Genomic DNA, 13922 nt, shown 5'->3' on the forward strand with positions numbered 1-13922 from the left:
GATAATCTGTTTAGTTCAGAGTTTGAAACAAGCACGTTTTGCCTAATTCTGTTTACTGCCTTTGTATTTTAGACGACTTGTAAAGCATGTTGATGCCTTTGAGTGCTCCATCATAATTTATCAGTACACAAAACTAGAAACTCATGAAAACCCTAATGCTGTTTATTTTCTTTATTTAATCTATACACAGACCATACTGTACTTAGTGTTAGAAGGTTCTAAGGTGGTGGGTTTTGTTGGTTGTGGTTTGTTTGGTTTTTTGGTTGTTTTGTTGTTTTGGTTTTTTTTGTTTGGTTTCCTGTGCTTAAGAGGTCAGGAACGCTGAAATGCCAATGATACTATAATGAAATAATAGCTGGTGAAATAAATAGGTTTCTGTGCTTAGGAGGTCAGGAATGCCGAAATGCCAATGATAGTATAATGAAATAATAGCTGGTGAAATAAATAAGTTTGGCTAAAAAGCAAATCAGATTCAAACGCAGAATGAGAATGTGGTTTTTGGTTGGTTTTTTTTTTTTAGTCAATGTTAGCAGGCTGTACTTAGGGTAGGTGTTGTATTTATTCACTAGGAGAGGAAAATGTGATGCTTTTCTGGTAGCAGCAGAGGGTCCCAGCCGCCTTTTACAGGGTTCAGAGCACCCAACAGAATCAACAGAAGTCTGAGACTTTTTTGTTTTGCATAAAACTGTGTGAAATTAAATTGCCAGTATTCTTTCTAGAAAAAAAAAATCACTTCTAGCAGGTGTGAAGCATTACCTTTTTCATCTTGCTCTTAAAATCTGAAGACAGATTTAGAAACAAATGATTGTTCTTTGATACTTTTGTCATGTGAACATCTGTTCACTAACAAATCATTTTCATATTGTCTTCTGACAATTATTTAGAAGTTTGTGACTTATTAAGAGCAAGTGATCTATAGTGTTGTAAAGGCAAGAATTTATGTAGTTTCTCATATTGAGCCATCTCGCTTCCTGTTAGAACAAAAGTTCTACAAAAGCTAAAAGAATCATTTTAAGTATTTTTCAGTATCATAAAATACAGAACACAAGAATGTACATTAGCAGCTAATTTTCAAGTTTATGCTGCTGTACTTTATATATATATGAAATGGCTTATTTTTAATGCTAAAATAATTAATTTGAAGAGGCCGGTTTATAATGAAGAACTGTGCCAGACAGGAAGTGTGGATCAGTTGTTCTTCCAGTATATTGGCATGAAAGTTGAACCATAGCAAAACCAACACAGGTTGGTTTAATTTCGTTGAGCCATCTCATTTCCTGTTAGAACAAAAGCTCTACAAAAGCTAAAAGAATCATTTTAAGTATTTTTCAGTATCATAAAATACAGAACACAAGAATGTACATTAGCAGCTAATTTTCAAGTTTATGCTGCTGTACTTTATATATCTGAAATGGCTTATTTTTAATGCTCATGCTAAAATAATTAATTTGAAGAGGCCAGTTTATAATGAAGAACTGTGCCAGACAGGAATATTTTTCAGTATCATAAAATACAGAACACAAGAATGTACATTAGCAGCTAATTTTCAAGTTTATGCTGCTGTACTTTATATATATATGAAATGGCTTATTTTTAATGCTAAAATAATTAATTTGAAGAGGCCGGTTTATAATGAAGAACTGTGCCAGACAGGAAGTGTGGATCAGTTGTTCTTCCAGTATATTGGCATGAAAGTTGAACCATAGCAAAACCAACACAGGTTGGTTTAATTTCAGTGTTTAAAGTAAGTCTTAAATGCTGATTTTATTCCTTGGCCCTTTTACACAGTCTTTTCTTGGACAATGCAGTAAACACGTAACTAACTGTTATCCCCTGTGCCATAATGAGAGTAAGCAGAAAATGGTAGTGATTTCCTTTCTGCCTGAGTAACAAGCAGAACATACAGAAATCAGATGCCTCGCAAACTCGGATGCCTCTCTTTCTCCAGTTGTCCTGTAGGTCTTCTGGTCCCGAACGTGTCTACATGACTGCATCACTGAAAACATAACTGGCAAGCCAAACTTCTGACCAGGTGGGAAAAGTGAAAGATGGCTTCTTGATGACTGTGTTTAGTTAAAAAGAAAAGCTTCAAAGGACTCAGTCTCTTACCCAGTGCAGATAGCACACTGGAACTTGATGGTCGCTGAAGGAAGGAGGTCTCCCTTGTGCCGCTAGCCCAGCGCTCCTGCTGCTTAACTCTGTGCTCCCCAGACCTATCTGTGAAACATTTCAGTTTTCTGTGGAGTGTGACACCCCCTCGCCTCCCACTCCCCCCAGAAAAAAGAGTAGGGACTGCTAGTAGTAGGACTTCACAGCTGGAAGAGAACATAAAGGAAGGCACCTCGGTCAGGTAGATTACCTGCCTGTTGGAGTGTTCCAGCTGCAGGATAAATTAAATGAAAATGGAGAAACTGGTGGTAGAACTGTAAACTCTGAGCAGAACTGGGATTTACTTAAACATCTTGACGTACTGTTAGTCTAATCTTTCCTCATGCTTGAAGAACTACCATTCAGTTAGCAGGTTTCATGGACAGGCTGAGCTTTACTGGAAGTACAGTATCTGATTTTGAAAATGCTTTGTAAATACGGAAGTATAAAAGATTGCCTGTTGTTGTAATGTGCCCTACCATATAATTACTAATCACAATTCATCTGCATTTTTTAATATTTGCTTATTGTTACGTGCGTACCTAACTTCTGCCTGATGTTTCTGAGAAGGTAACATCAGTAGAAGCTTGTGTAGCTCCTCTCCATAAATCTGTCACTGACAATCTCCCTGTTGCTCCTTGTGGTTCTTAGCCTGTGGTACTTTAAACTGAAAGTCCTTGCGATTGCAGGGGTTGTCCTTTTTTGTGTGGTTTTTTTTTTCTTCCCATCGTTAATGCATGTTAAATTTGTTTGTTCAACAGATTTTCACATTTTGGTTTTCTTAATTTTAAAATGCATTGTGTAATTGTGTCTGTTTCCTGTCTGTTGCATGCAAGTTGCCCTTCGTCAAACTATGTTTAACACAGATTTATTCCCTTAACTGATATTCCCTCTAAGTAGTTTTCACTGTACTTTGTAACCATGGAAATGGTGTACAGATAATATTTATAAGGTAGAAGGAAAAACAGGGTGTCTAATGGGACCCCTGCTGTTCTGAAATCTCTTCAGCAAAAAAACTCCAGACTCTTGGGATTCTGTAGAAATGAAATAGGGAGGATTCTGTAATGCAGAATTATTTTCTAGAATATATGTATTCACCTTAAATAAATTAATTCATACCTTCGTTTTGAATAGTAATTCAAAAACAGACATTCTTTCACCTCAATTCTTTCAGTTGTGTAATCACAAAACTTTGCTCTTCATTGAAACTGATTTTCATCACTCTGTGCTAATACTGAAACTGAAAGCTTGTTTTTGCTTGCTGGTGCTGTTCTTAAATGCTTATATTTTGGACTGGCACTTTCCCTGTTTCCTCTTTAAAGCCTGGGAGGATGAGCAAAATACTTGGTTACTTTGAGTTATATATACTGCCTTTATCCTGCCTCCCCTCTCCAGGAGCAGAATCTTTCCCTTTCTTAACTGCTGAGGATATGTATCTGTGGGAGGGGATTGGCTTGTTTTGTTTAATTTTATTCCTTGTCTCTTAACTTTTTTTCACTTGTTTGGCATTTCCCCCTGCTGGCAGATTGAGTTAATAGCACTTCTTTCAGCTGTGGAAATGGAAGGCTGGAGTTGTCCTTGAATGTCACTGTTTTGTGGTTGAGGCATTGGCTGCTTTTACTGCTTGGGTTTTTTTTTTTTCCCCACTGAACGTCGCTGCTAGATAGAGAAAATTCAAAGAATAGCTTGTACAAGCAGGGGTTGTGCATCTACCTGCAATTCTGCCCATCAGAAGTGCAGTAGCGCTTCCAGTGTTAATCAGAGATACCTCTAGTTTTGCATTTCATGCCTGCAGTCTTGCAGCACTACCCAAACCATCTCCTTTTGTACTCTGGACCTCTTCCCAAAGCTCTTAAGGCACTCCTGCCTCGCTAACGCATCATTCCTGCAAGCCAGTTCTTTCCAAGATAAAGTGCATTGCTAGAAGGGGGAAAATAGTTTGGCACTCAATATGAAATTTCTCATCACATTTAAAAGAATAAAATAAGAAATTGGAGATCCCTCCATTCTTAATGGAATTTAAGGGGAAAAAAAACTTTAATCAGTACTGTAGTAGTTTTCTTAATTTTTTTCTTGTTCCTTGTGTCTTCAGTTGTTAAATCAATTAATAGGATTTCTTGGGTGTGTTCTTTCTGGAAAGTGGCCTTCTCTCCTCCTAATAACTCCTTCTCCTCAATCTCCTTTTCCCGAAATAGTCTTCTGTCTCTGAAGTATGAAAGGAAGGCAGAAACTTCTCAATGACTGGAATAAGAAATTAACGACACGCCTTAAGAGCAGCAGAGGTTAATGACGGATCTAGACATGTTATTAGAAAACAAAAACAACCAACAAAAACAAACCACTGAAACACCAACCTCCAAATAACTTCCCTTTGAATTTCTTATAAATTTGAGACAAAACAGTGGGCTAGTACAGGTGGGAGGGGACAACTCCTATAATCATGGAGTAGTTTGGGTTAGAAGGGACCTTTAAAGGCCTTCTAGTCCAACCCTTCTGCAAGGAGCAGGGACATCTTCAACTAGATGAGTTACTCAGAGCTTCATCCAACTTGACCTTGAATGTTTCCAGGGATTGGGGCATCTACCACCTCTCTGAGCAACCTGTTCCACTGTCTCATCACGTGCATTGTAAAGAATTTCTTCCTTATATGTAGTTTAAATATCACCTCTTTTAGTTTAAAGCCACTACTCCTTCTGTCGCTAGAGCCCACCTAAAAAGTTTGTCCCCATCTCTCGGCCCCCTTTTAAGTACTAAAATGCTACGATCAGGTCTTCCCAGAGCCTTCTCTTCTCCAGGCAGAACAATCCCAGCTCTCAGCCTTTCCTCATAGCAGAGGGGTTCCATCCTTCTTACTGCTTTTGTGGCCCTCCTCTCGATTCCTCCTGTTTTTTACTGACCTTCCATCTTTTTTCCCCTCCCAGCTGCATGTGTACTTTGCAAGTAAGTTGAAACTTATTAAAAAAAAAAAAACAAAACATAAAATTCCAGTTCTAGGGCTTAACAGATTAACGGACTTTTTTAAAAAGTTTAATTGATAAACTTTGTGTTCTAAAAAGTCATGTTTCTGGCAACTTAATGAGATGTGGCAGAATGCTGTGAAGATTTTTTTGAAAAAAACACCAAATTCGGCCTTTCACCGATTTATATCTTTGCATCATGTAAATGCTTTAATTTTTGCAAAAATTTCCCTGGTTCCTTCTGCAAGGAGCAGGGACATCTTCAACTAGATGAGTTACTCAGAGCTTCATCCAACTTGACCTTGAATGTTTCCAGGGATTGGGGCATCTACCACCTCTCTGAGCAACCTGTTCCACTGTCTCATCACGTGCATTGTAAAGAATTTCTTCCTTATATGTAGTTTAAATATCACCTCTTTTAGTTTAAAGCCACTACTCCTTCTGTCGCTAGAGCCCACCTAAAAAGTTTGTCCCCATCTCTCGGCCCCCTTTTAAGTACTAAAATGCTACGATCAGGTCTTCCCAGAGCCTTCTCTTCTCCAGGCAGAACAATCCCAGCTCTCAGCCTTTCCTCATAGCAGAGGGGTTCCATCCTTCTTACTGCTTTTGTGGCCCTCCTCTCGATTCCTCCTGTTTTTTACTGACCTTCCATCTTTTTTCCCCTCCCAGCTGCATGTGTACTTTGCAAGTAAGTTGAAACTTATTAAAAAAAAAAAAACAAAACATAAAATTCCAGTTCTAGGGCTTAACAGATTAACGGACTTTTTTAAAAAGTTTAATTGATAAACTTTGTGTTCTAAAAAGTCATGTTTCTGGCAACTTAATGAGATGTGGCAGAATGCTGTGAAGATTTTTTTGAAAAAAACACCAAAAAACAAAAACAACCAACAAAAACAAACCACTGAAACACCAACCTCCAAATAACTTCCCTTTGAATTTCTTATAAATTTGAGACAAAACAGTGGGCTAGTACAGGTGGGAGGGGACAACTCCTATAATCATGGAGTAGTTTGGGTTAGAAGGGACCTTTAAAGGCCTTCTAGTCCAACCCTTCTGCAAGGAGCAGGGACATCTTCAACTAGATGAGTTACTCAGAGCTTCATCCAACTTGACCTTGAATGTTTCCAGGGATTGGGGCATCTACCACCTCTCTGAGCAACCTGTTCCACTGTCTCATCACGTGCATTGTAAAGAATTTCTTCCTTATATGTAGTTTAAATATCACCTCTTTTAGTTTAAAGCCACTACTCCTTCTGTCGCTAGAGCCCACCTAAAAAGTTTGTCCCCATCTCTCGGCCCCCTTTTAAGTACTAAAATGCTACGATCAGGTCTTCCCAGAGCCTTCTCTTCTCCAGGCAGAACAATCCCAGCTCTCAGCCTTTCCTCATAGCAGAGGGGTTCCATCCTTCTTACTGCTTTTGTGGCCCTCCTCTCGATTCCTCCTGTTTTTTACTGACCTTCCATCTTTTTTCCCCTCCCAGCTGCATGTGTACTTTGCAAGTAAGTTGAAACTTATTAAAAAAAAAAAAACAAAACATAAAATTCCAGTTCTAGGGCTTAACAGATTAACGGACTTTTTTAAAAAGTTTAATTGATAAACTTTGTGTTCTAAAAAGTCATGTTTCTGGCAACTTAATGAGATGTGGCAGAATGCTGTGAAGATTTTTTTGAAAAAAACACCAAATTCGGCCTTTCACCGATTTATATCTTTGCATCATGTAAATGCTTTAATTTTTGCAAAAATTTCCCTGGTTCCCTCCTTCAAATATGAGACTTTGCTGTTGCATTGTTAGCAAAGCATAAATTTACAGAGTTAAATCAGACTGGGGTTTCCTCTTAGTGTACGTATAGATAAACAGTCCTTCTACATAACAGCGTAATTCACCAAAATAAAAGTTTGGGTCGTCCAGCTTTTTACGTGAGCAGGAATTTAGCCATCCTGCATAGAAGGTGGTTTTCTGTTTATCTAAAACTGGTGAATGGTGACGCACTGAGCAGAGTAAGGCTTAGTGCTCTTGTTTCTGTCTGCAGTACTGTAACTTTTGAATGCAACAATGCCGTGGAACATCCCCAAATGCTGGTTTCTGCCTACAAAAAGCAGAATTGTACTGATGATAACTTTATGAAGTTTAGAAGGGATTAGAAGGGGAATACATTGAGCCCTTGGTAGGAAGTCAGGATGAACTTCTGCCAGGCTTACTAATGGCGATAGGCTAGAGAGGCAGACTTTCTCTAATTTTCTAACTTAGTTTTTATTTTAAAAAAAGTATTTTCCTGAATGCCTTATTTAGGAAAGGAAATAGAAAAGCAGGGAGTTGAATTTGCTGTGGGTTGGTTTTGTTTTCTTCTAAATGGCAGTGCCTTACTCGTTTTCCCTTAGAAGGAGGAAGGTACGCGTATGAAAAGTGGGAGGATAAGTGTTTTATTTTAAAGATGGCTTAGATGGTTAATCCTTGGCGAGTTAAATTAACTTTTTCCCTTTCAAAGCGTAAGTGGCTTTAGGTTGTGCTTCTCTGATTCACGAAACATACTGAGACTGTTCAGTGAAGAGGGGTTTGTGCAAGGGTGAAAAGCGCAAAGCCACATACCTTAAATCTGCTCAGGTGAGAGAGGTGATCCTGAGATCTTAAAACATGCTTGTCCTGACTGTCTACTAGGCCAAATGTGGTTTTTCATTTTGCTGTGGAGCATGATCTCATCCCCCACCTCACCCCCTAGATGCCAGGAAAGACTCTGTTCAGAAGAGTCACTAATGCCTATCAGGGCTGTAGTCGCAGGGCAAGCAGAGCTCAGAGGGTAGTCTCCATCTGCCTACGTATGTTTGATGGTCGTGGCGAGTTTTGGTTGATATTTTAAAAATAAGGTTGTGAAGTGCTTTTGGCTTTACAGTGGACATGGTCTTTTCAGCTGTAACGAGATGGCTTATTTTCTGTATGTTAAATATAGTACTGCTTCTGCAAAGACAAATGATGGCATCGCACACTCCCGTTTAAGCTTAGTTTGATGGTTTTCTAAACTGTCCTAGAGAAGGTGAAGCAATCTGTCCCCAAATGAAATCAGCTTCTGGTGGCTTAAACTCCAAATTGCATCTGTTTCACGGCTAATCATCGCGGCAGAAGAGCTTGGAGGCAGAGTTGGAGCTTGTTCTTTGAATGCTATGGGTTGTCTGCTGGTACAAAATGCAAGCTCCTTGACCATTTTGGTGGGAGCTATCTACCAGTATTGGGTGGGGGTAGAGAGGAGAAAGAAGTTATGAAGGAGTTGTGCAGATGGGTGAACTGGGAGGCATGGCTGGAACCCTTTGGTGCAGCCTCAGTTATCTTGGGCATCCCTGCTGGTCCCTTTACCACCCGCCTGGCCCGTGGCACTGGGTGGACTGGGAGTTCTCCCAGCAGCAGCACAACGGCAGGATCAGGTTCCCCGGGGCTGGCACACGGGAGGCTTGTTTTTAATCACAGAAGCAGCAGCAGCACTGGTGCTGCTGACACAGTCGTTGAAACGTGAGCCTTATAATAATGTCATTTGAAATAGCTTGTATACCCCCCTGCCTGGGCTGTGTTGGGTCTGTCTCTTTCTTGAGACTGCAGAAATCCTGTCCCGTTAAGGAATACACAGGTTGTTTCATTTCTGACCTGAAAATCACAGGAAAGTAACTGTTACAACTTGTTTTCCCAGAAGATACTGATAGACTGCTCTCTCTCTGTGATGCCTTTCGAAAATAGGAAGGAGAGCTGTTGCTTTGAGGAGTTCACATCTGAAGACAGAGGTCCAGAGAAAACTGTTAATCCCTTGTGTGTGCAGTGTACTTTGCACCGAAAAGAGTATTAATTTTTAATTTTTTAATTAATGCTTTACCATTAATGTTGTCAAGCAATGAATGCTCTGAAACGTGAAAGAATGTCAGGCTCACAAATGCCCGTGCACAGCAATGAGTCCATTCTGTGCACTGAAGAAGACTTCAATCTTATTGACAAAAAGTAAAAATTACATAATTAAAGATTGTAATATATCATCTACATATAAAGTTCCTGATGAAAGTTACATGGTCTAACAGTAAACATGTGCTGGCTTCCAGAGTTAGGGAAAATGCTAACTAAACATGCCTTTTCTCCCACTTTTTCCAGATAAATCTCTTACACAGTAGCGTAAGCTTCATTGTATGACCTGAAGGTAATAATAAGTATCTGATTGATGTAACCAAACGTCTTAATATACAGATACTTAGCATTTATATAGTCTTAAACCTTGAGGTGCTGTATGCTATAATGTTTAACCACCATATGTAGTTCTTCTGATGTCCTCAAGAGCTACCAAGCCTTAAATGTAGGAGTTTTGTGTTTGAGGTCTTTGTTTTTGTAACAGTCCCGTGAAATGAGTAACTCTTCTCCTTATTTACAAACTTGAACAAAAAGCTTAAAGTTGATCTGTAGAATATGGTTGTTTTGGTAATGGTGGTGTATTTTTCCTTACATATGTCATCTAGAATTGTTGAAAAGGTTAAGAGCCTTTATTTTTTTTGGAGGGAGTGGGGGGACATTACTACTTTAAGTGTGTGTACGCATCAAACCACCCTTCCTGTTAGTAACACTAACATCAGATTCTCAACAGCCAGTCTCACTAAGAAAAACGTAGTTCTAGAACTTTGTTTCATTTGGTTAGTGCTAATTTAATTGCTTTTTTGTTTTTTGCTTGCAGTAAACATAGGTAAGCATTGCTCAAGCTTTTCTTCTGATCATACATATGTTTTGGTATGAAGGCAGAGGTGGATATAGAAATATGACTCCTAGAGCTAGGGTTTTAAAAGCTCCCAAATATTGCAGAATATGCTGTAATAATCTGTGAGTTAGCTGTGCAGACTGATACCTCAGGCAGTTTACAACATTTGATTCTAGAGCCTTCAAAGGGCAACCTCAGTAAAATGAATAGCTGAGATTTGGTGATACATTTCTACTTGCTGAAGTTTTTGTTAAGAAACCTTGCAAAATGCTGAACTCTCCAGACTTCTCTATTGATGTGAGTGATTGTGAGCTGTCTAATCTTAACTTTCTAATGTATTTTGTAGTGAGAGGGAGCAAGGCAGTGTGAGTCTGTGTGTGTACCCTTGCTGTGAACAAGAAATAATCTCATTTCATCTCTAGAGCAGATCTTATGTGGTACCTTTTTCATTAATACTATTCTGGGTTGGTTCCCAGTAGCTACAAATGCAGAGAATTGTCAAGAACCAAAGCTACAGATTTAGTTGGTCATAAACTGTTCTCTACTGTAAAAATAAGAGCAATGGAAAAACATAAGTCTGTTTAGGACGCTTGGAGTTACCAGTCTTGGGTGTGTGTTCTTTATTTCTCTCTCTCAATTCCTTATCTAAGATAACTTGCCTGTATCAGGAACAAGTTTTTCTGTGGCTCTCGTTAGTGTGCTACTTATGAGGAAACCTATTTTTTATTTGCTGTAGAGCTTAGATGTTAAATTTAAAAAGCATGAAAACTGAAAAATGAGAATGAAATTATGCAACTGATACTTCATTCTTTAAACTTGTCCTCTCTGCTAAATGAGGCAGAGATGCCAGTGAAAATACTATACTTGCATGAGGACAGAATTAAAGCATTTTGTATCTCCGAAGGCTTGATTTTCAAACATTGCCCTGTTCTAAACACTTAAGAAAAAGCCTTTAGTAAATTATGTACAGAAGAGGATGCAAATGTATTTCCATTTCCCGTCTAGGTCTTCTCTAAGTGACTTCTCCAAGGCAACACGGCAAATCGCTCGGGTAGTCACGATTAAACTCCTGGTGTTCCTAACTTTGTCCTCGGGAGCCCCTGGGTTCTCAGCCTGGGGTTGCAGCCCTTCGGAGTGGTTAAGTGCAACCCCAAGGTTCGTAGCTGTGCAGCTTTTCTTTGCACAGCTCAGTCCTGAGGAAGGTAGGGTGGTGAGTGTCTATGTAGGAGGTGGGGAAGGAAGGAAGGAACAGTTAATCTTGCTGTTATTTTTAAGGGTCAATTTTCTCTTCGGTTTGTGTGTACATGTGCTACAAATAAACTGCTATTTTTCTTTATTTTTTTTAAAAGTAAAAATCATGCTCTGTTATTCTAAGACTGTATTTGCAGATGTGTAGTACAGCTGTTTTGTGTAGCTTTCCAGAGGCAGTCATCCACAGCAGTGAGGTTGTTTTTACTATTATTTTTTAGTAACAGCCTGGAGGTGTAGTTGTTGCTCATTGGAGAGGGATGGTTGGTGCTTGCATGATGAAAGAGCTTCCTCTCTAGATTTTTGGACCAGCAAAATAACCGATAGTTGGAGGGCAACGTGATGACGAAGGTCTTAATATTGAAGAAGAAACAACCAGAGTTTGAAAAAAAATCACACCTGTCTCTTTGGCACCCTCAACAATGAGGGTATCTCAAATTCTGTAGCATCCAGAGCAAAGCACTTGATTTGAATATGGCCTCAAAACAGTCCATCCTCCCCAGTTCTTATCCTGCCACATTAGCAGGATAAGTTAGTTTGATGTTATTTAGTTAGTAGATTAGTTTGATGTTATTTAAACTAACCTGAAACTGCTCTAAAAGTAGTTTAACAACTTTGCTTCTGTAGTACTTTGTTCAAAATGCACAACAAAATTTGACACTAGAAGAGGGACAATACGTACAGTCGCTACCGACAGTAAGTTTCCTCTTTTCTGTTCTTGATGTGTAGTTTAACAACTTCATTTCTGTAGTACTTTGTTCAAAATGCACAGCAAAATTTGGCACTAGAAGAGGGACAATATGTACAGTCGCTACCGGCAGTAAGTTTCCTCTTTTCTGTTCTTGATGTTCATCAGTGCCCTGGTTCTGCTGGTCAGTAAATGTAAACTCCTCCACTTGTGCTGGTCTCCACCGAGTGTGAGATGATTTTGTGCCTTTCTACTGCTGTCTCTATAAGGTTGGGGGTTAAACTTCCCTGCGGTGACTTGCGTGTGGATAGAAACATATCTGCAAAGATCTTGTTCGCCGTGGAGTTGGATCTTAAAATAGGCTAATATTCTAGTATTTTACTAGAAAATTGGAGTATTTTGGAGGCTTTTTTTAGCATCAGGCAAAGTAATTGAACAAATGAGTTATCATTTATATTTTAGCTATCTTTTTAGGATTCTGACTCACAAGTTTTTATGATTCATATGAGGATAACTTAAGAGGTACTACCTTGCTCTGCTGCTAAATGTTCTTCCCATGACACGGGCAGTGTATCTTCTCGGCCTCCACAGTTCATGACCTCACAGATTAGCTTAAACTGTCATTGATTTCAGTTTACATTAGTAGTCTGGGATTGGAGCTTGAGTGACTCTGCTGACACACCACCTGCTTCTACCATCTTTGTTGTGTTGGCATAACTTCAAGAAGGGGTGGTGGGCAAATGTCTGGGATGGGTAACCTCGTCATATTTAGCTGTGGCAACTGACAGGGTGTGTGATTTAGAAGTTAATAAATGGGATGGAAAGGAGGTGTTTCCCCCAGAGGAGGGGGGGCACAGGCCTTGCACAGAACTAGAAAAGCTTGTACCTGTGATCTCTTCTTCCCCTAGTTTGCATTTTAATCCAGATTAGAATTGTAGATCTCCTTGGCTTTCCCTGTCATGTCAAAAATATTTTCTTTTTAAGCAGTATTTATAGTTAGTTTCAGCATTAAAAAAAAAAAAAGCCAAACCCTAAATGCTCAAAATAATGAAAAAATGCAAAACATAAATTCCTCCCCAAAACCTAAACAACCTTCCCCCCCTCCCCAACTTTCCAAATTTTTGAATTTTCCTTTTCTGTTTCAAACTGTAATTAAGCTGTTTGTAACTGTGTCTTTTGTTCTTGTTTTTCTTTCGTAGGAGGGGGTAGAGAGCTGAAGGGAATAACTTTCTCAAAACTGGTAAGTACTTCTTCCCAGGGCTAAGGTGGTTTACCTAAGAATAGATGATACAAAGAGCTGGCGTCCGTTCCTGAAAAAGTTTGATGTTTACTGAAACTGAAATCCTATCTATTCTCATATTCAGAAATTAAATCTTAAAAAGTAAATGTTACTGATGGAAGCCCCAGTCCTATAAATAAAATCACTGTAGGACTGAGGTTTTGGCCCAGGGGTCTGTAAGTACAGCGGACATTTAAATTCATCTACTCAAAAACAATAATGTTAATTTTTTTTTTCTGTGTAATGTGAAAACCAAATTTATTTGAAGGGATTTTTGGTGCAGAAAGAGTTCTGTCTAAAATTCTGAGTTATTCAGAGTCCTTCCATACACGCAGAAGGCATTCCTGGTTTTTGTATGGGTCCTACCTTTGTTTATATATATAGATACACATATGTATGTATATGTATACACCTTGTCAGCTGTATTTCTAGTGTAGTTTCCAAAATAGTCATAGTTTAAATAGCTTTGTGATATTTTAGAAATTCTGATATGAATTGTATTTAATTGAGATAATAATAGGAAAGTGCTAATGCACTTACATGATTATTGTAGAGTTTAAAATTTCATTAAGTCGCTGAGTATTTAGATCATATATAAACATCTACTACCTTAACTGCAGTGCATTGGGGTACTTATCTGAGTATGAAATTTTAAGTCTTGAAACCATGTAAGAAATAAAGGGCTGTTTATAACAAATGCATGCCTGCAAGAAATTTAATGAAGGACCGCTGCTTCCAATCGTTGAAATCAATCCAAGGAATGGCAAATCTACCTCTTGCTTTCAGTGTTCTTTCTGGCTAAGGCTTGGAAGCCTGTCTGGATGTACAAGAGGTGCACGTACTCCACAATCCTCTGCTTTCCTTTTGGAAATCACTGATTCTAGCA

General features: G+C 38.8%; 1 protein-coding gene across 1 annotated transcript in view; it reads left to right on the plus strand.

Annotated features, from left to right (window-relative positions):
• PHF21A (PHD finger protein 21A) overlaps window positions 1–13922 on the plus strand; it is a 148726-nt gene that overhangs the window by 22964 nt on the left and 111840 nt on the right. Inside the window, exon 2 of the mRNA XM_014950322.1 lies at window positions 12957–12997. The gene's annotated coding sequence lies outside the window, so the exon portion shown is untranslated. The remainder of the gene's footprint in view (window positions 1–12956; window positions 12998–13922) is intronic.

This window comes from Calidris pugnax, unplaced genomic scaffold (genome assembly GCF_001431845.1).
Source record: "Calidris pugnax isolate Ruff unplaced genomic scaffold, ASM143184v1 scaffold68, whole genome shotgun sequence".
NCBI lineage: Eukaryota > Metazoa > Chordata > Aves > Charadriiformes > Scolopacidae > Calidris > Calidris pugnax.